Raw genomic sequence first — 23686 nt, forward strand, 5'->3', positions numbered from 1 at the left:
CTAAACAAAAAATAAAGACATTATTCCCTTCTTTCAGCATGGTTAATTCATGATTTAATATGCTAAAATATTAGCTGGTATTTTGTGATGCAAGGAAAAAATCACTCTCATTCACTCTCCTTGCTATAAAAACAAAAAAGCTGAAAAATAAAGAAACCTTTAAGAAAGTGCCTTGATCTGAATTACAGCTAAATTCCGATTGTCTCTCGGTTAGGTTCTCTTCTTTCGGAATATTCTGTAAAAAAAAATCTGTTCATGACTTTTCAGTAATCTGACAGACAGAAGTAGAAAAAAGAAAAAGCGGCTTCTTTCTTTGGTGAAAGTAAGTCAATTCTGAACCAGGGAAGAGAGAGAGACTCATGTGGATGGCTCACCGTTTTTTTTTTTTTTTTTTCAAAATGCTACGTGTCTAACGGAGAGGTTAGATTAAAATTAGTTTTCTTTCATATCTGTTTCGGTTTAGCAAATACCTTTTAAAAGAAGATTAAAACTAAAACAAAGAACATTAATAATCTCTTTCTCTATATCTCCTTTTATCTCTGTTTATCTCTCCATCTCTCTCTCTCTCTCTCTCTCTCTCTCTCTCTCTCTCTCTCTCTCTCTCTCTCTCTCTCTCTCTCTCTCTCTCAGTCTGTCTCTTTTTGTCCCCCCCTTACTCTCTCTTTCTGTCTCTTGTCTCTTTTGTCTTTCTCCTTATGTCTCCTTCCCTTTCGCGCTCTCCTCTTCTTCCGCTCTCCCTCCTTTTTTCTCTCTCCACCTTCTGCCTCCTCCTCTTTTTTGTTTGCCTCCCTCTCTCTCTCCCTCTTTCTGTCTCCGACCCTACCTCTTCCCTTTCATCTACCTCCCTACTTCTCTCTCTTCCTATTTTATTATAATAAAAAAGAAACATTAAAAATGAAAGTTCGATTTTCGACCAAAGTTACCACTTTTATACAGTCTAACAACACAAGTACATTTGAAAAGTTTAATCACCGCACAAACAAATGTGTCTAGCGTATAAAATCAACAGTAGGTTCTTTTATATGACAGGGGTGCGTTCGAAATGAATGTTTCTATTTAGAACACAGTTGAACCATTATACTTTACTTTTGCATTTTAAACTTTAACTCAAGCCATTATCACCACACAAGTAGAAAGGCTAGGCATGTGAAATATACAGTAAGTTCTTTGATATGACAGGGGCGCGTTCAAAATAATGTTTGTTTAGAGCACAATTGAATCATGTTACTTGACTTTTGAATTTCAAATTTTGATTCTAGCCGTTATATATAGATATAATTTTATAAAATCAACAGTAAATTCTCTACAGTGCAAGGTATTATGGACTAAGTCAGTGCGACGAGGAATGTAAAGCTTCTTCCTGGTGCACCACCATGAGTCCCCGAATAGAGATAGCAATCAATCGATTTAATTGAAAAATAGGCGATTTCATCAATTTCGATTACAATATAGGAGGGTGAAACATACATCGATCTTTATTAAATCCCGGGCAACGTCGGGTCTCCCTGCTAGTTTATTTATAAAAAGCTCTACTGACGTATTGAGCACTTTCAGAAAAGTATTGTTCTTTTAGTTCATGTTATTAATACATTTGAGCTTAATTATATGAATACACTGATGGCTTTGGGTATCGGCTCTTTAAGCCAGCACAGTGTTTGACACTTGCTTATGTATAGTGATCGATGCATCCTCAAACGATGTTTTATAGTACCATAGAACGTATAATTCTTTTCAACATATATATATATATATATATATATATATATATATATATATATATATATATATATATATATGTTGCTTCCACTCCTGTGCCATACATGAATTTAAAGTTCATAATCATTGCTTGTTAGCCGCTTGTTCTTAAACGTGCCCTTTTCGTGGTCTTTCTAGATTGCGGAAATGCCACCTGTAAATAAGTTCTTTCATATCTACCAAAAAAATGACTAAGACAAAACTGTTAGAAGGCAGAGGAGGTTTATTTCACTTGATCTTAGTTCCAAATAACTGATCAGTAGAACAACGGGAGAGAGATTGATAATCACTGTTTTGTCATATTTTCTGGACATTTGTAAATTAACATATGAACACATGTAGTGCATCGAACGGACTGCTAGAACCACTCTCTCCTACTCTCTCTCTTTATGTCATGTGAGGTCACATCCATTTCTATTAATTCCCACGGTGTGCTTTATCAGGTTCACCATTCATATCTTGTTATTTTCAACTAGCTAATAAGGCCATTCACCCAATATTTAGCGTATACATATATCTTTCTATCTTCATGTTTCTCTCTCTCTCTCTCTCTCTCTCTCTCTCTCTCTCTCTCTCTCTCAATATATATATATATATATATATATATATATATATATATATATATATATATATATATATATATATATTATATTGGAGACAAGGACGACAACCACAAGTAAGAATCTTTTTTTTTTAATAGCATGAATAGGTTAGCTTAATTAATCTGGAGCAAAAAAACTGGATCCAATATCCGGAACATTTTTTATTCTTTTTATTTAGAGGAGATGGTATTTGATCAACACTGCTGAGGAGCCATGATTTAATATACTGTTTTGTTTTTAGATTCCCGAAACAGTATTTCATGGTAAACAATTGATGATCCCTGAAAACTTAGGACTATTATGAGTTCGAGACGGCAGCTTTGTTTAGTGATTGCAGAGGATTAAATAACTTAATGACAAAATAATTTTGCAACGAAGGAATAACAATTAAATTTCTATTAAAACCGTCTTATATAGTTTTCAAGGTTAAAAGTTTCCAAGACGATATATATATATATATATATATATATATATATATATATATATATATATATATATATATATGCTCTTTTCCATTCCCTGCAACCTCTTTCCCAAAGAAAAGACGTGGTGAGTCTGTTTCTGCTTTATCGTTATTTTCATGGTAAGTGCTCGTCTGAGTTCCAATCTATGCCCCCCCCCCGTTCTGCCTTTCACGAAAACGCTCGTCTATCTGAAACCACTATCAATAATTTCCCCCACCCTTTATCTGTGCCTAATCCTAAACATAGATTCCATGAACAAACCTTCTTTCTTATAACTGCACACCTGTGGAACTCTGTTCCGTTTTCCTGCTTTCCAACTGACTACAACATGGTTGTCTTCAAATCCAACGTGAACAAATTCATTGATAAGCCATCCCCTTAAATAATCCAGTTTACCAAATTTCCACTACTAACGATTACTACGACATGTTCCCTCTGACCAATGTACACTCATTAACCCTTATCCTCGAGTGGCCTACGGGCCTTGATTAGTGGTGACTCTTTTGTAAAAACAAAAACAAACAAAAAATACGATTATTTTCTGCTAATTATTTTTTGTTTATAGTCCTTACTATTTACTTGTGTCTCGTCAAAAACATTAACTATTTATTATTGATTGATTACAGCCGACCTTTATATTTCCCTGACCCGTAATTACCAGAAAACTTTGCCAAATTTTTTTCAAAATCAAGAATCATTGTTTTGAAACTTATTTTGTTGTTTGGAGTTTTCTTTTCTTTATTTTTTTGTTACCGATTTTTATTATTTCCATTAATTTTTATTTTTTTCCATAAAACACATAGGCTTAACGATGTGTCCATCATCCTTCTGTCCGTCTCAACAATTAGCAATTTTATCAATTAGACACTTTTGTTTCTGTTTAATAAAAATGTAAACATAAACATGAAAAAAACAATAAATTCAATGTTGTGAACATTAGCCATCTTGTTTTTTTTTTTATTATTGTAAGCATTCATTTTTATTTTCTTCACACTATTTTTTTTTTCATTAAACTATTTTTATTATTTTCTTTACACTATTTTTTGTTTAATATAATTTAACAATTTTAAAAATCTTTTTGTCTTCATCCGTTTTTGGTTATTTTTTTTTTTTTTTTAGATGAGGATTGATAAATTTTACTATTTTGATTATTCCGACTACTGTTCTCATCTTGGAGGTTATTCTCATAATTTTTAAGCTGGTGTCACCTTCGACCTTCTCCAGATGCATCAGGAATCTTTATTTAATCTATTAGGGTAGGTTGCTCTCATTCCATCTACCATGACCAATAAGAAGTCTTAACTAATTTGTAATAATATTCTTCGTATCGCCTGCAATGACAATTGAACTTTCAATCTCTTGAAAGCTGTCACTTAGACCTGGATTTCATTTAGCAGTTATATTCACAAAGACCTATAATATATATATATATATATATATATATATATATATATATATATATATATATATATATATATATATATATATATAAAGTATTATAATATATTATATATATATATATATATATATATATATATATATATATATATATATAGGCACATAAGCCTGAAGAATCCTAGAGTGGATGAAACGCGGAATATTCAGTGTAGCTTAATCGCCATATACATTTTATAACTTACTAACTAGCTCTACCTACGTATTGAGCACTTTTGAAGTAAATACTTGTTTATGCATGAATCTATACTTTCGTCTATTAATTTTATGTGAGTAAATGAAGTAGTTATATATATAAGTATTAATTAATAATCAGTTCTGCTGTTCATTTGGCTGAATAATTAGTCTTGGTCAAGTGAACCAGAAAGCCATTCTTACCATAGAAAAGGGGGAACTTTCACGTTATTTGAGAGGAGGATAACCATTAATCAGAAGGGACCATATTTTGCTTTTCACTGTTGTCTCACCTATGGAGTAGAAACCGAAAGTCAAAAAGAGCAGACAGGCTTGACAATAACCAAAAAAGTTGTAACTGTGTATGTATGCCAGAAACTATGCAAAAAAATATCTATACTTAAAAATAACAACTTTACATCATTCGATTCAGTGTCGCCTTCACCTGGTTATTATGTAAAGGTTGGGATGATTGATGCTTGTTGGATATCGCCATTTTGTAGTACGGTTGCTGTGTCTGTATTCATCTGATTGGCCTTGTTTGGTAAGAAAAAACAGTCACAAAATTTTCAGCCGAAAGGCAAACATCTCTACAAAAACTTCCAAAGAGTAGTTGAACATATTTCTTCTTTCTGAAGATGAGGTTTACCTCGAAAATTCAAATAACATAACGCCACGATACTATCCTGGTTTGACACCTTATGTTGGTACAAAAAAGTAATTTATAATTGAAAATTATTGAAATCTTTCAATAGTATAATTGTTCTTTTTCACCTTGTGTCATGTCCAACAGTGTTTTTCTACAAGACTGCATTGCTATAACCAGCAAACACAACTCCTTACACACTACGCATAATGTTTCAAGCATAACATCCTCATCTTTACATTCATACGTCTCATCTAGCTAGGCCATTGCTAGATATGAGGACAGAGAAATAGTGTCTTGTCACATTGATATTTCTAAAGGGACTTTTACCTCACCTCCTGTCGAAAACATGACAAGAGGGCGAGCAAAGCTATGTGACGTCTTATTAATGCGACGCTCAAAATTTGACTCTTTGTAAAAGGTATGAAACAGCCTCAGAGTGGAAATAGCCGTCCATCTATGGAAGGTTTTTAGTTCTCTGACCTGCAAAAAGTGCTTGAGCAGCCCCGTCAGCATTCCTTTGTAAGGGCGTCTCAGGCGACTCGCAATAAACTAATGCTTTCTCAGAAAGAGAAAGTAAAACCTGGGAGAGTAGACCTCCTAGAACTGTACAGAACTAACATCCCACTGCAATCTGCAGGGACCAGATCCTTACAGGAATGCACTGATCTCTGTTGATTTTCCGGCCGAGGATATGGAGTGTTCTAATAGTCTGACATATCGCTACATGAGTGGGAGCATGTCTGTGTTATCTTAATGAACCTTGTACCAATCACTCAGTAAGTGACAACGTGCAAGTGCAAACGAAAATAGATCTTAATTATGTACAAGGTGCCTTCAATAAGTTTCCAGACTTTTTTTGTATGGCCACTTTTATTGATAGCATACACATGAAACTCTAGTCCCTTCGGAAACAATCTCTTCCGGCTGCACTTGTTGTACTGCTCCAACAACCTCTAGAAGGCCCCATGGAAGCCCTCTAGTGTGAACGTGTCAATAACCCTCGTCACAGCCTTTTTCATCTCCTCAACTTTCTCATAACAACAGCCTCTAAGGTTTTCCTTGAGCTAAGGGAATAACCAAAAGTCACAGGGAGCAAGGTCCAGACTATAGGGAGGGTGAGGAACTGTGTTGATAGTCATAATAACGTCTTCCCTTTTAATTTTCTCTGAGCACCTTTGGGACACACTCCATGCAAATCTTCCACATCTTCAGTTCCTCATGAATAATTGTGTGTACATTTTTGACATTGACACCAAATTGTGCATTATTGTCTCTATAGACATGCGACGGTCCTTATCCATGAAATTCTTTATTTGGCCAATCAACTTTGGTGTTCTGACTTCCTAACTCCTCCCTCACCCCACATTATCTCTCACAGACTCCCAGCCTTTCTTGAATCTCTTATGCCACTCAAAAACTGATGCTTGATTGATGCAAGATGGTTCAAAAGCTGTTTGAAGCATTCCACATGTTTCTGCGGCACTTATTATCTCTATAGACACACGACGGTCCTTATATATGAAATTCTTTATTTGGCTAATCAGCTGTAGAGTTCTGCCTTCCTTACTCCCCCTACACCTCTCATCATCCCTCACAGACTCTCTTGCTTCTTTGAATCTCTTATGTCACTCAAAAACTGATGCTCGATTCATGCAAGATGGCCCAAAAGCAGTCTGAAGCATTCTATACGTTTCTGTGGCATTTTTTTCCAAGTTTAAAACAGAATTTTATTGCATATCGTTCTTCTAAAGTGTCCTCACGTCCAGATTGCATTTTTGAAATTCATCGGTTGTGACAATCGGGCTTTAGTAGGGTGTATTTCAATTCCTGCTGTAGCTATTCATTTGAACCAGAAATAAAAAATTTGTCAGTCATCTCATAAGATGTATAGCAATAACATACTGAATTTTCAAGAGCCTGCGACAATGTTAAATGCCTGTACGAGAAAAACTCTGGAAACTTATTGAAGGCACCTGGTAAATGCTACAATGATTAATATATCTTCTAATAATTTATCCATTTGAGGCCACCAGAAACCAAATTAGTGTGGGGGAAAGAAGAGATAAAAACAAAATGTTTATTATTTACTGGTAATTATTTAATAATCACATTGACACACCAGTTCCGAAAAGATAGTTAAAGTTAAGCAATGTTGATCCTGATCAGTACTAAATGAGTAACCATTTGGGAATAATAGGTGTTGTAAGTGCTCTCGGCTTATTTCTGTATTGAATCCAATTGTCTTGGATTTTTTCTTGCCACTGGAATCAAGCACTGCCCGTTCATGAGAGGTGCGGTTTGGCATTGCACAACACTTGCTTCACAATTTCATGCACAATCATCCTTAGAGGGGGATATCCATTGTCTGTCAAGACTGAACAAAGGCAATGTGAATTGTTTTAAAAACAGCACTGAAACTAGTTAAGCAGTCACTGAAGTTTGTTTTGCTTTCTATTATATTAAACCAGTTGATAAAAAAATACAATCAGAGAGAGAGAGAGAGAGAGAGAGAGAGAGAGAGAGACGATTGAGGGGAGAAATAGAGAACGAGGTACATAGAGAGGGGGATGTTTTAAAAGAATGATATTATACTTTATTTTTACTTCTATTTTGATATCCTTGCTCCTGGGCAACTTCGGCTGACCCTGCTAATTTGTTTCTATGTATTAACCTTTGTTAAGCTATAACATAGCATAATCACATTGACACACTGGTTCACGTCAGATAACCGAAGTTAAGCAACGTTGTGCCTGGTCGGTACTAAAATGGGTACTTATGCACGGGAATAATAATGTTATTATTTAAAAAGCCATTCTTAACATGGGAAGGGGAGGGTGTTTTGTAAGTATTTTGTATTATCATCTAACAATTAAAAAATGAGATATCGGAAAAACTTGAGTTTAACTTTTAAATTTACATATTTTTAAAATAGCCCTGGTCATAAGCACCCTAAAATGGGCGACCATTTGAGAATTTTAGGTGCCGTGTGCGCTCTCTGCTTATCTCGGCATTGTTTCCAGTCAGTCTTGCCACTAGACCCAAGCAGTGCCAATTCAGGAAAGGTGTGGTTGGAGATTGCACAGCCCTTGCGTCACAGTTACACATGCAGCTATCCTTACAGGGTATGTTCATTGTCTCTTGAGATTGAACGGAGCCATCGATCAAATTAACCTTTGTTACATTCTTGCAAACAAAACAGGAATTGTTTGTTTACTTCAATTATTTCGACAGCATCCTAATACCTGATTTCACAGATAATCGGATATTAGTCAGAACATTTGTTGCTACAAAATGGCCGTTCAATGTCAGTCGTGTAAATATTTCTTTGTTATCAGAGGAAATTATTTGTCAGGTTATACCAAAACCTATTTGCAACCAGACGTTTGCACACAAAAAAAAAAAATTAATTAAAAAAAAAACTTTTTCCTTTTTTTTTTTTTTTTTTTTTTTTTTTTTTTTTTAAATAAATCTATACTGATCTTAACTATTTCTTAGATGATTAATAATTGGCTACACGGCATATTCACGTTGACACACCGGTTCCCGTTAGATCACCAAAGTTAAGCAACGTTGAGTTTGGTCAGTACTAAAATGGTTGACCATTTGGAATTTCCAGGTGCTCTCCGCTTATATCGGCATTGCTACAAGTCGTCCTAGACTTCTCCTTGCTACTGGACTCAAGCAGTGCCAATTCAGAAGTGCCGTTAGGCATTGTGCAACCCTTGCCTAAGAATTACATGTGCGGCTACCTTGACAGAGGGTGTCCATTGTCTTTCAAGACTGAATGGAAGCAATGATGGTAATTTGGATTATTTAAATTATCTGGACTTCTCATCTTGAATATTATTCTTACAACGTTTAGACTGATGTTATCTCCGACGTTCTTCAGATGCAGCTTGTTAAAATCATGGAATCTGTACAGAAAATTTAACAGAAGCCTTTATTTAATCCACAGGGGTGGCATGTTCTTATTCCGTCAGCCATGACAAGTTAGAAATCGTAAGTAATTCGTGATTATATTTTTAGTACCGCCCACACTAAGCATTAAACCTTCAACCTCTAGAAACCTGCCACTTAGACCTGATTATCACTTAGCACTTAAGTCTTATAATAGATATAATTACTAAAGTAATAATCAATTCTAAGCATCTGTGTTCCGAAAATCATAATGATCGGTTAATTAGTTTAGGTGTGAATCCTGTACATACAAACATATAATCATACCTAACTTATATATATTCTGTAAAGTCTGATGAAATTATCGGATCGTTGATACGATTCGGTAACCGAAACATGTGTAATTAAGCAAATAAAACGGTAATAAAAAATATATATTTGCTCTGCAATAGTATTGAGCACTCTCTTTGGGTTTTTACTAATTACGATTATATATATATATATATATATATATATATATATATATATATATATATATACAGACCAAGGTTGGTAGATAAAATAGGTACACATTTAGATCAATGTTTATTACAGCATGATACATCATTCTATAATAATTGGAAAACCGAATAAACTAAACAAGAAAAAAACAAAAACAAAAAAAAAAAACAAGAAGAAAAAAACGCTTGAGTAAAACGATACCCTCATAGTTAATCATATTCAATAAACTGAACAATTATTTTAGGGGAAAAAAATGAGCCGGAATGTCGAGAGGAATTAGTCTTTCTGGGCAAGCCTGTATAATGCAATGTAAGGGAGGTAATTTGTTAAGGTTGATTTAAGCTTAAAAGACTGGAAAGACGGCTAAAAGAGAATAGCAACTCATTAGTCTGGCTGACTTGTACCATGAAAACCTCCTCAGGTGTTGTGCTACCGTCCCCCCCCCCTCACTCCAAGTTAAAATAATGACGAACATTTAAGGTAGTTTTAATTGGGCCCTCTTGATATAAAAAATGAAAAAAAAAATTGCACTATGTTACCTCGTAATTTTTATATGATTTTTTAAAGCAGGTCTTGTTAGCAATACGTAAAATGAGTACGATAAAGTAAAACTACAGTCTTTTGTATTATTTTGTAGTTTTTGTTTTATTTCAATGTATTTCATTTTTAACAAGTAACAAGACGCTTCATTTTGTATTTTTGTTAGTTGCATTCATTTACTTTTTTTTTTTTTTTGCATGTGATGCCACTCAAACGCGGTTGAACTCAGAGTTATGTCTCAATAAATTGGAAAGAAGTAGTAATTTATATACACATATATACTAGCAGGGAGACCAGACGTTACCCGGTATTAAATAATGATCAACGAATGTTTCACACTCCCACATTTCTATTGTCATCGAAATCGGTGAAGTAGCCCATTTTTCCAATCAAACCCATTAATTGCCCTCTCTAATTAGAAACCTGTCGCAGTACACCGGGAGGAAGCTTCACATGACTCTTCCGCACTGAATTAGTTCACAATATAGTTAGTCTACATTGCACTGTAGAGAACCTACTGTTGATTTTATAAAATTATTTTTTATATAATTGCTTAAATTGAAGTTTAAAATGCAAAAGGCAACTATCATGGTTCAGTTGTGCTCTAAACAGAGACATTCATTTTTGCTTTAAACAGAAACACTCATTTTGAACGCGCCCCTGTCATATCAAAGAACCTAGTGTTGATTTTATATAGCTGGCCTTTCTGCTTGATCGGTGATAATTGCTTGAATTTAAGTTTAAAATACAAAAGTAAAGTATTGTGGTTCATTTTTGCTTTAAACAGAAACACTCATTTTGAACGCGCCCCTGTCATATCAAAAAACCTACTGTTGATGTTATATGCAGGGCCTTTCTGCTTGTGTAGTAATAAAACTTCTCAAATGCACTTGTGATGTTATGCTGTATAAAGTGTTAACTTTAATCCAAATCGCTTGTTCCTTCTTTCATTGAATTTTTTTGATTATCGGTAACTATCAAAGACATTCTGATACAAAACCTGTCTAAGAACACTGACAGATACATAAAGTACATTTGTGTGAAATTATATAAAAATCGACCCATATATATATATATATATATATATATATATATATATATATATATATATATATATATATATATATATATAAAATATACCATACGTACCAGTGACCCGTTTGGGTCATTACTACTATTTGTTCTACCTGAATTTTATTTGATAATTTGTAACTGTGATATATCTGTTAAGAAATTCTTCATGTATAACCAAAGTTATTCATCTCTCAAGAACTGCCTGGCCAATCTAGCTTAAGATTTGTATGGACATTTGTTATAAGGTGCAGCGAACTAAGTACTATGGTATCTGTCTAATGCACAGTTACCATAATGCCACATTTATTCTAACCTTTTCCCGGGAACTACTGGGTCAATCTGGTTTAAGTTTTGTATGGACATTTGTTATAAGGTGCAGCGAACTAAGTATTATGGTATCCACTTAAAAGAGTTAAAAATTAATAAGATTAGCTTTTAATGCAAAAATAAGCACAAATTTAACTATGTTTAACCATCAATTAGGCATAAAGCATTAATTCTAAGTCAACAAGCTACAATATTTTCCCGTGTTATTAATAAATATATATATATATATATATATATATATATATATATATATATATATATTAAGTTATGAAAATATATATCGCAATTAAGCTACACAGAATATTCCACATTTCATTCTCGTGAGAATTTGTCAGGCTGACGAGAATATAATGCGGAATATTCTGTGTAGCTTAATTGCCATATATATTGTCATAACTTACTACCTAGCTCTACCTATATATTGAGCAATGTTGAAGTAAATACTAAAAATTTGCACATGAAATTATATCTTCGTATATTAATTTATGTGATTAAATGAAGCAATCATATCTCTCTCTTTCTCTCCCTCCCTCTCTCTCTTTCTTTATATATATATATATATATATATATATATATATATATATATATATATATATATCGTAGTGCGTAGACTATATTAGCCCAAATTTATTTTTATTTAAAAAATTAACTGAACAACGATGTTTGAGAAGGGGGGGAGGGTGATACTGTCATTTACTCCTGCTGTTTTCGGTGTTTCATCCGTAATTCTTTCTAATTATACAACCTCCTTAGATTGCAGCATCTGTTATTGGCATGGTGATTTATTTTATCAGATCGAGGCTTCCATTGTAATCGGTGTCAGTCCAGCCTGACTATTTGTGAAAATAACAACGCCAACAAAGATAGCAATGCAAGAGTTCATTTTCCTCTGTATTTTCTCTTGAGATTTTATACAAAGCGATTTGGTTGAATAGATATTTGGAAGCAATTAAAAACATTATATAACGTCGGTTATTTAGCAAAATAATCTTGAAGAATACACCAGTGCACATGTTTAATGATATTATACAATAGCTCCTCAAAGGGTTAGGGTTTTTCACGTCATATGACATGAAGATGGACATCAAGATAGTTCTTCACTGTCCTGATAGTCCTGACTTTGTTCCATGTGACTTTTGGTTATTCCCTAAACTCAAGGAAAATATTAGAGGCTGTTGGTTATGAGATAATTGAGAAGATTAAAGAGACTGTAACTCGAGTTATTGACACGCTCACGCAAGAGGGCTTCTATGGGGCTTTCCAGAAGTTGTTGGAATGGTAAATTGCAGCCGGAGAAGATTACTTCCAAGGGGACTAGACGTTCATGTGTGTACTATCAATAAAAGTGCCCTTACGGAAAAAGTCTGGAAAATTATTTAAGGCACCTCGTATATATATATATATATATATATATATATATATATATATATATATATATATATATATATATATATATTTCTGTGGAAATATATTTTAATTCCTTACAATATATACCAATCCTTATTTAAGAAGCTCGATGTAATTACAGAGCAATATAGTGAATATATATATATATATATATATATATATATATATATATATATATATATATGTATATATATATATGTTTAAAAGAGTGTAGCCATCAACAATTGTGGGTTTTTTTAAAGGTTTTCAGCATATTTTTATTTTAAAATAGTTTTATAACGCGTTTCGAGCTTAGGGTGTGAAAACACATTTAGTATCAGCGGAGGTAACTCTACAAACTCCCATTTTAAAGAAAAACTTTTTACGAAAACATCTGAAGAGAGCACACCCTAAGCTCGAAACGCGTTATAAAAATATTTTAAAATAAAAATATGATGAAAACCTTAAAAAAAAAAACCACAATTGTTGATGGCTACACTCTTTTAAATATACATTTTTTTTCTCTCGTTGGAACTACACAACCATCACTTTAAATATATATATATATATATATATATATATATATATATATATATATATATATATATATATATATATATATATGTATATATAGTCATCCACATACAGCACTGTTTCACAGCTCATCAGTGCGGCTAGACAAGCAACTACCTCAAGCCAGAATCGAAATCCGACTGCCCATAGTACAGCCGGAGCTTCTAACCATTGCGCTATTCAGCTGCTGCTATGTGGGCAGTGAATTAACAATGTTTTGACATTGTCCAAATACCTAAGCCCAATTTGTTTACACAAAGAGCATCGCTTCATACGCTAATGGTAATTTGTATATCACTTCCCAATCTGCTCAATGCAAGATAGAGAGCATTATAGTCATCCACATACAGTACTGTTCACAGTGCATTAGTGTGGCTAGACAAGCAACTACCTCAAGCCAGGATCAAAACCCGATCGCCCATAGGACAGTCGGAGCTTCTAATCATTGTCCTATTCAGCTTCTTGGTCAAAGGTTAATGTTAGCCGTTACAATTATTCCTAATTGTTGTGTGGAAATAGCTCAAGACAAGGCATGGAAATACTTTGTGTAAAGGAGCTAAAAAAATACTACTTTTAGCTAAAAAATTAGCCAATTACAATAAATGCCGACTAAGAAAACATCAGTTTTTCTCCCTTTGTCAGAAACATCGTGGATGGAATATGTGGACCTAAAGACAAAAAAAGGGAGGTAAGAGGTCAGCAGGTGCGAAACTTTTGCTTCCCTTATTTTGTCCTTAATTCTTACATTCCATCAGCGACTTTTCTGACAATGAGGGAAAAACTGCTGTTTTCTAGGTTAGAATCTATTCCATCTAACACTTATAGTTGACACGTTTTTGACCTTGAAGTATTATGTTGGTTTTCTTTTTTTTTTTAGCTCCTTACATCAAATCTCGTCATGTCTTGTCTGGATTTTCATTAAAAAAATTATTCTCTAATATCGGCCATTTAGTAAAAAAAAAAAAAAAAATGTTTTTTATTGAATTTATTAAAAATACACCTAAAAGATTCACCAGTACGCGTGATCAGTTGTAGCGTACATGAGGTGCGCGATCGTTTCGGGTCTTTTACACCATACCACCTTCCTGCCGTGACCCTGTCAATATTGATAATATATCGATATGTGCACTGGTTATTATCATGATGTGCGAGACATCGTTTTCTCTCTATTTCTCACCCTCTCTTTCTCGTATAACAAACGAGCAATCTCAGCTGTAACTTGGCTTTTAAACATAGGTTTTCTTGACTTTCAGACTAAAAAGCAACAATTTGTTGCTTTTAGTTTTCCAAGAGATCATAGGTCCAGTCTTTGACAGTCTAAAACAATACCCCGCTATACTCTTTCTATTCTCAGAGTTAGCCCAATCTGAATCCGAAAAGCCTTCTAAATTTAGAGGATATGTGGATTTTTTAAATCTTAAAGATTGTTCCTTGGTTCCTTTTAGGTAACGAAGGATTTGTTTTGCATGATTAAGGTCTTTAATTGTCGGTTTCGATAAGTTTTGAGATAGCTTTGTTACAGTGTAACATATATCAGGCCTTGTTGCGGTCATCAAGTAGACGAGGCTTCCTACCATTTCCCTGTATATTCGGTTATCTATGAATTTTGTTTCGGTCCCTATATTTTTATTTATGTCCATTTCGACGGGAGTTGAACGCGGCTTACAATCTTGCATTCCGAACTCGAGCAGAATTATTTTATTGTATCGTGATTGGTTCATAGTTATAGTTTCATTTTCACAGGTAAATTTTATACCGAGGAACCATGACAGTCGTCCAAGATCGGCCATTTTAAATTTTTTATTTAATTCATTTTTAACATCTCTTAAAGTGTTGTCACAGTTTGAGGCGAGTAATATGTCGACAACCTAAAAAAACAAAATCAACAATTTATTACCTACATTTTTGGTATACATGCACGCGTCTATGGGACATTGTTTGAATTCCTGTTCTATTAAATAATTATGGAGTGTTAAATTCCAATTGTGTGCACTTTGTTTTAATCCATATAACGATTTATTTAATTTCCACACCCAATTTTTATTTTTCATTTTAAATCCCTCTGGGGGGATAAATGTAGATTTCACAGTCAATCGGAGCATTTAAATAAGCATTTTTTACATCGATTTGATGTATTTTTAAATTATATTAAGTGGCAAGTTGTAATAAAATTCTAATTGTCGTTAAATTTGTCGTTGGTGAAAATGTTGCACAATATTCCATTCCAGGAATTTGTGAGAAACCTTTCGCCACAAATCTTGCTTTAAAAGTTTCACTGCCAGAAGCTGTGATTTTTTTGGAAAAAACCCAGCGAAATTATATTTTTATTTGTTGGTTTTGCCACTATTTCGTATGTGTTATTTTCAGATAAAGCTTTCAATTCGGATACCATAGCTTGTTCCCATTCTTGGTGATTTTGTGAATCAATCGCCTCATTATAAATTTCCGGTGCGCTGTTCAAGGAATAACAGTAATCCACGGCGTAATCTTGTATTTTTTCAATTTGTAAGAAGTCTGGCCTTTTTCACTCCCTTATTGGGTATAAACGTGTCTGGTTACTGTTTTCGACGGAAGTACGGTAATTGTCGTCATTATTAATATTTTCATTGTGATCGATTAAGATGCTAGGCAATATTTCACGTTTTTCATCCACTGGATCGACATTTTTTAAATTTAATGTATCATTGAATTTTACACATCTAACCCTTTTTATGGCATTTTGAGCTGCAAAGTAGATTAAGTATGCCGGACTATTTTTATCGTAACCTACGAAAGTACCTTTTTCACTTTTAGTATTTAGTTTACTGGTGTTTTCTAGAAATGCAAAACAATCAGAACCAAATACATGCATTCTGTTCATTTTAGGTTTTACACCGCAAAACGCGTCATACGGCGTTTTTCCTAGCCTCTTATTGAATGATTTATTTCTGATACATGCTGCTGCCATTAAAGCGTATGTCCATAAACTATGCGCTAATTTCGATTCGATAAGTAGGCATCTTGTCATCTCAAAAGGGTTCACCATGCCCTTTCAGCTGTGCCATTTTGGAAGGGGGAGTACGGCGCCGATTTCTCGTGTTTAATACGGTGGTTAATTAATAGAAGTTCAAAGTCTTTACTAGTAAATTCAGTCTCATTGTCTGAGTGAATACATTTTACTGAACCGTACAGGGCAACATCAACTAAATATTTCTTAGTGGCGAGGATAGTGTCGGATTTGTTTTTTTAGAAAATAAACCATAATTAAACCGGAAAAATCATCAATAAAGTTCAAAACGTACCTTAGATTGTTTCTCCCCATCGGGCTGATCGGACCTGCTAAGTCACAATGCACAAGTGAGAGAATTTTCGTAGCTTTTTTGTCTGGCGTTCGGCTTATATCTTTTGTCATTTTCCCCTGTGCACACACATCACAAGTTGGGAGATCGTCTGAAGGTATTATTTTCATGCCTTCGACTACATTTGGTAATTTTTTAATATCAGCTGTATTGCAGTGTCCTAGAATTTTATGCCAGGTTTCCAAGTTGTGACAGGCAGTTTTTGAGGGAACCATACTTTTTAAATAATATAGTTGGCCATTTTTTTTCAATGTCAAATACAGTTCCATTGGGGTATGTCAATTTTGATGTATTTGGGCCAAATTGTATATTCGCGCCTTGTTTAATTGCAGCCTGCATAGAAAATATGTCTTGCTTAAATGTAGGTATGAACAGAGCATTTTTTAGAATACAGTTACAGATTTCGCCTTTATTATTTTTTAGGTATATTTTAGCATCGCCTCTTTTCAAGACTATATCATTTATTTGACTACCGTCGGCAAGTTCGACAAAATGACTTTGAGGATTAAAGTTTGAATCAAAATTAATAAAATCAGATTCCTTGGTGATAACGTGTGCTGTAGCACCACAGTCTATAAGGAGATTTTTACCATTTGTGGTATTGTCAAAGTTACATGTGAATTTAAATGTATGTTCTTCCTCAAAGTTCTCAACGTTTTTTATGGAATCTATTTTAGAGCGTTTATATCGGCATTGGAAACTTTTGTGGTTGGGTCGTCCACAATTATAGCAGATAATTTTATTCTTGGGAAAATTACTTTTGGGGAACACGTTGCGGTGAGGTGCGTAATTTGGTGGTGTCTGCTTTCGAGAAGCATTTTTGAACTTCATAATATTGCTGGAGTTATTATTGTCCACAAACATACGACTAGTCTCTTCGTAACTGCGCAATGCCACTTTAAATTCACTGAAATTTATGGGTTTGTCTTTCTGAGTTATAACAGTTGTAAATGGTTTAAAATCGGCTGGAAGTCCCTTGAGGGTCATTAATATCAACAAGCTATCGCTTATTTGAGAGTTTTAAGGCATTGGCGGTTGTTTCTGCCCTTATAGCGTAGTCGGTAATCGTTTCATCCTCGTTACGTTTCAGAGACGTTAAATCTGTATATAGTGATATTATTTTCGGTTTCCCTTTTGATAAATAACGTTCTCTTAATATGTTCAATGCTTTCCTCTCATCATCCAATGCGTCTCTTATAATCAGAGAAAGACTTCCATCGTCTAAACATTGAATCAGTTCTGCAAAAACAGTCGCGTTTTTTTCGAGAAATTCGGGATCGTTTGGATTCTCTGTTGGAGATTGTATGACTTTGTGTAGTTTTCGAATCCTTAGATATCCCAGAAATTTTACCTGCCACAATTCGAATTTAAATTCCGATCCGTCAAATAAAAGACGGTGGCTGGGCGCATAACCTGTTAAGTTTTGAGACATTGTGTTGAACGAAGATGGCGGCGTAGTTCAGATCAGTAACCAAGGTGGCGACCAAGAATCAAATGCGGTCCGTGGCGTAGTTAACCTCTTAAGTTCTGAGGTATTGTGTTGAACAAAGATGGCGGCGTAGTTCAGATCAGTAACCAAGATGGCGGCGAAGAATTAAATACGGTCCGTGACGTAGTAAATGGCGAACTTATTGAATCTAAAATTCGACAATTTTTATAATAATTTTGGGACGTTTTCATTGGTTGTTTAGCACAGCCGTTGGTTATAAAAATGATTGGCGAATTCATTCGTCTCATACCCCCCATTAGAAGTCAAATACATTTTACAGAGTACATTTCTAAATGTTGAACAAGGGAGCACCCAAGGGAGATAACTCTGATAATTCTGCTTCAGCAATAGTAATAGAAAGATTTTTATTTTTTTAAACAAGAATAACAGATTTTAGAGAGATAAAAGTCTAACATTTCGTTTACCCACACATCTCTCGATCAATATATAAACAACTTGGATGTCTTCAAGTCCAACATAAAGAAATTCCTGATGAACCGCCCCCTTAAGTAAGACACTTTATCAAATCTCAACACTAACGTACTGCACACGCAATAACCCTTATCCCCGAGTGGCTTCCGGGCCTTGATAAGTAGTGACCACCTTGTAAAAAAAAAATAGCAATCTTGTCCCCACTTATTTTGTTCTATGGGTATCTATCTATCTATCTATATCTATATATATATATATATATATATATATATATATATATATATATATATATATATATAATCAAGAAAAGTGAAAAAAATCTTGGTATAAATATGAAATGAGAGAGTTATGGGAGGGTGTAGAAAGGATGGCATGAAAAGTGATGATGAATATTTTAGAGAAAGAGGGTGTTTGTAAATGTAAGAAAGCTAAATAAAGGTTTTAAGAGTGTATTAGAGTATTAGAAAGCAAAAAATCGAATGTGGAATTGCCTCCCTTTTCATAAACTCGTACAGAGAAACACTAGGGGGCGTTTTAGCCCCTTCTCACTCGTTCCTTTTTAGGACACCAGGCAACACTAACAATGTAGTTATACGCAAAATATTCTTCCACTTCTTTTTTTCTTGCAGAGCTATGTCACCGACTTCCTAACCCTAACCCAGCGGTCATTCATGTCTCCTTTTATTATACATAAACCTTAGTGGTCCCTATTGACTTACTGTCCACGTATGTCCTCTTTTTTTCTTGTATTATTTGGCTTACTCGGACTACTGTTATCTTCAGTGTTAGTTTTGGCCAGTATATCCTCTGATATTCTTCAGGTATATCCTATTGAACATGGGAATCTTTCTGTTAAACTGCACTGAGGATTGAACCTTTGACCTCTAGATGAGTGTTTGTTAACACTAAATTTGAATTTTACCTTATGTTTTATCCATTACGCCATGAATCCCTGTGGACACCTAGAGAAGTTACATTGGCCGAAATGATGTTAACCTGACACTCAAGATGAGAACAGTAGTCCGAGTAATCCAAATAATTCAAAATATCAATCCTCATCTAAAAAAATTTAGAAACAAACTTTTCCAACATTTTACTTGCATGCACTTTGCAAATACGTACCTGTTCGAGTTCGTTTTTAATAAATATGTTATTGGATTGTGTAGTGGACTTTCGGTCAGCGTTCAAGTTGTGGATAACTTGGCAAAGACTAAAGTTACCTTTCATGAAAGAGGAGAACTATTTATGGCACAATGGGAGATTCCATTGTGCACACATGGGCCAGTCTATTCTTTGGATTATGATTGGCTGAATCACCTGATTGGATATGCTTGTACATAAATACAAGCCCTCAGTCCAGCTCAATCTGGTGTCAGTCTTGTGCATAAGCTGGACCCTTGGTAAGTGTTGCTGTTATTATTATTATTATTATTATTATTGTTGTAATTGACTACTACAGTTCTGTTGATTATTCTACATATGTGATGTAATAAATATAAATACATCCGGGTTCCTCCTCACAAGAATATGATTGGCTGGTGCAAACTATAAATACGGACGAGTATGGCAGCCTGGGGAAGACACTAAGAGACGCCGGCCATAGCCAGCACTTTCTCGCCCTCGACTTCACACGTCCATCTTCTCTGACACACACTTTTGTTTTCCTTTTCTTTTGGCTGTCCTTTTTTTTTCTGCCTTTTCTTTCTCCTTCTTCCCGTGATATCAGCGTGTGTACACTTGCTTAATTTTCATATGTGCTAAAACGACTGTTGCTGCTAATATTATCGCAAATCAGCTATCCTACACCTGCTACTGATTTTCTCACATGCGTCATACGTGTTATGTCACATCTTTAGTCTTACATATGAGGATTATTTTTCCTTTAGTGAGGCATGATATTTCAATCATATTATTGTTTTGTTTCATTAGTTGTTAAGATACAATGTGAACACTAGCCATATGAATACTATGGCAGAGGTGAATGAACTAAAAGAGAGAAGTGAGTGGTTTTGAACAGATAAAGGGACAGAAGCAAAGAGTGAAATAAGTTCGTCATTTTTTTTTTAATTAATGTCGAATAAGATGAAAAAAAAAGAAAGAAGATACACTATCGCTTTGCCCGCTTGTATTTCCTGTCATAAAATTAAAAAAACAAAACAATAACAACAACAACAACAACAACAAAAAAACAATGTTAGTAATGTTAGTCTAAGATTACTTTTTTGATCAATAAAAGAAACTTGATTAAAAAAAAAATTGTTGGGGCGTCAAGTAGCTTCATCTATCAGTGATGTGAAAATTGGAAGAAAACTGTACCCAATGTGAAGATTACATGAAGAAATGATCTTGAAATTTGTTATTGCCATGGAATTATCACTGTACCCCCCCCCCCAAAAAAAAGAATAGCTGCTTTTTTGTTGTAAACTAGCTGTATCTATCTGGCGTACCTTAGGATTCTATTAGTCATTTTAGTTTTAATTTTTTGTAGATAATAAGTAGATCACCAAAAAAAAAAAAAAAAAAAAAAAATGTTCACAGTTTAAGGAAAATAACTCATTCTTACCTTTAAAACAGAAATTATCGCCCTTATATTTTGAGCTTTTAAGTTGATTATTTAAAATTATCTTCATTGTCATTTGCTGGATTAATTATTTTATAAAAAAAAATAAGAATAAAGTTGGAATTTTTTAATAACCTGTTTTGCCGGAATTTGTTGTGAAGCACTCTCGATATCGGCGGATGAATATGTTATCAGAAAAATTTAAGATAAAAGAACAAGAGAAAAAAAAATGACTTTTAATGAAAAAATATTTTTTATACATGTGGATTTCCATGATTTTTTTTCTTCAAATTTTAAGTTTTAATTTTTTTGATTAAAAAAGACTACAATACCGCATCTACTTTAGGATACCCAGTAGTTTAAAATTATTTTTATTTACAAAAGATATTTACAGTTTAAGTAGGTCAACAAAAACACTCTCCTTCAAAAAAAAAAAAAATTTAAAACAACCAAACAAACAAAATATAATCATCAGAACAGTTAACAGTTCTTTATGGGTTACACCAAAAATGCGAAAGTTAATTTTTTAAAAAGGAGTAGGACTTAAGTGGGAGTAAAAAAAAATAAAAGTAGAGTTTAGGAGTGGTCCTTCCAAGATACAAACAATTTGAAGACGCCAAAGGAAAAAAAAAATAAAGGTGGGAAGTGAGCACAAATAAAAAAAAAAAAACTGGGAAAATAAAAAGGAGACAAGACTTACACATTAAACTAGATAACTTAAGTGAATTTCAAAAAGGACCCAGAACCATATACGCCATGATCAGGTAAGAACACATACCTGATTCCCTTTCGTAAACACAAGCTTGTTAATTGTATTCACTTTTTATTGAATTACGTCAGATGTAATCGCTTTCTATGACATTTGATTTTAACCATAAGCTGGTGCTTAAAGAATCAAACCCGATGCTGATCAGAAAAAAAATATTAAACTGTATCAAATACTACACTTTAATCATGGCGATGAGTTGCTATTGTTTTCCAAATGGATTTCTTCAGAAATGAAAAAAACGCTTTAAGGCTCCAAAAATTAATACTAGAATTGTCTGTAAGGACCCATGGCATAGTGGATAAAGTCTTTGGTAAAATTCAGTTGTAAGTTACTCTTCTGGAGATTGATGGTTAAATTCTTAGTGCAAGTGACACTGAAAATATAATTGCAAATTTGTTAGGACTTCTATATATTCATGGCTGACGACAGAAGAGCATGCTACCTCCCCGTGAATTGAAAAAAAGATTTCGTTCAAAATTCCATGCAGATTCTTGAATTCGACAGAAAGATTCCCGAGTTCGACAAGATACACCTGAAGAAGGTCGGACGTTGCACTGACTGGAACGACGTGCGAATAACACCCAAGATGGGTACAATAGTTCAACTTATTCAGCTGAAATGAATTATCGATGCTCATTTCAAAAAGTTGAGAAATATGAAGGAAGGAGTCTCCTTACTTTTTGTTCAGGCTGTCTTTCTGTTATCGACAGGTCACGTGTTTAAAAAAATAATTCTTAAAATGATTTTGACCTTTTAACGATGCAATCCCAAATCTAAAGGTTGTTGACGAGCTGAATTTAAAATGTCTGTCATTAATATTAATGCTTAGACGTTTTTCTTCTCCTCTTCAGAAAAAAACAAGAACACTTGGTAGCAAATTATTATTTAAGTTGATATTTGTAGATGTTTTTGCTTATGAATGGCATATATATATCTACAATATAAAGCTGTGTGTGTGTGTGTGTGTGGTCACGAATAGGCTCATATATGGTTGACTATTTTAAAAAACTGATTACATATAATGATAGAAGATGTATCAAGACACAGAAATGGGTATGTTTGATCTGGCAGAACGGTGGTTCATTAAAATTGTGGGGTCTGCGTTCGCGCCTGGTCCACAAAGTATAAGAAAAAAAATTTTAATTAAAAAAAAACGTTTACAAGTGTTTTTGATATAGATGTACATAATAATACTTTGATAAGTATGTTTTAACTTAAATAGGGATAGTATAATAAAATTGTGGGGTCTACGTTCGCGCCTGGCCTCCATAGAATGGAAATAGGCACAAACTTTAATAAAGACTTTTCATATCTATCTGCTAAGTATACTTTGATAATTATGTTTCAGTTTGAAGAAATATAGTATAATAAAATTATGGGGTGTACGTTCGTATCTGACCTCCATAGAATGGAAATATGTCACAAAGTTTAACAGGGTTTTTTAATATAGATCCACAGAATATTGTGATAAGTGTTTCAGTGTGAACAGGTATGGTATAATGAATTATGAGGTTTATCTATTTTATTTTTACTTTCATCATATTTTGCTTTGGTTTTGATACACCCAAATTCGAAGCTATCTCTTTACAACCCTTCCTTTTCATAACCTATCATACTTTCATAAATCAGAGTCCATTTTCTGTAGGCTGTTTTTGAACACAGATCCCACAATTTTATTATACCATCCCTATTTAAGTTAAA

General features: G+C 33.8%; 1 protein-coding gene across 1 annotated transcript in view; it reads left to right on the forward strand.

The window, feature by feature from the left end:
- LOC145303664 (uncharacterized) overlaps window positions 1-23686 on the forward strand; it is a 1499272-nt gene that overhangs the window by 1459579 nt on the left and 16007 nt on the right. The gene's annotated exons all lie outside the window — the stretch shown is intronic.

The sequence above is a fragment of the Euprymna scolopes genome, chromosome 19 (genome assembly GCF_053919585.1).
Source record: "Euprymna scolopes isolate OS-2025 chromosome 19, ASM5391958v1, whole genome shotgun sequence".
Taxonomy (NCBI): Eukaryota; Metazoa; Mollusca; class Cephalopoda; order Sepiida; family Sepiolidae; genus Euprymna; species Euprymna scolopes.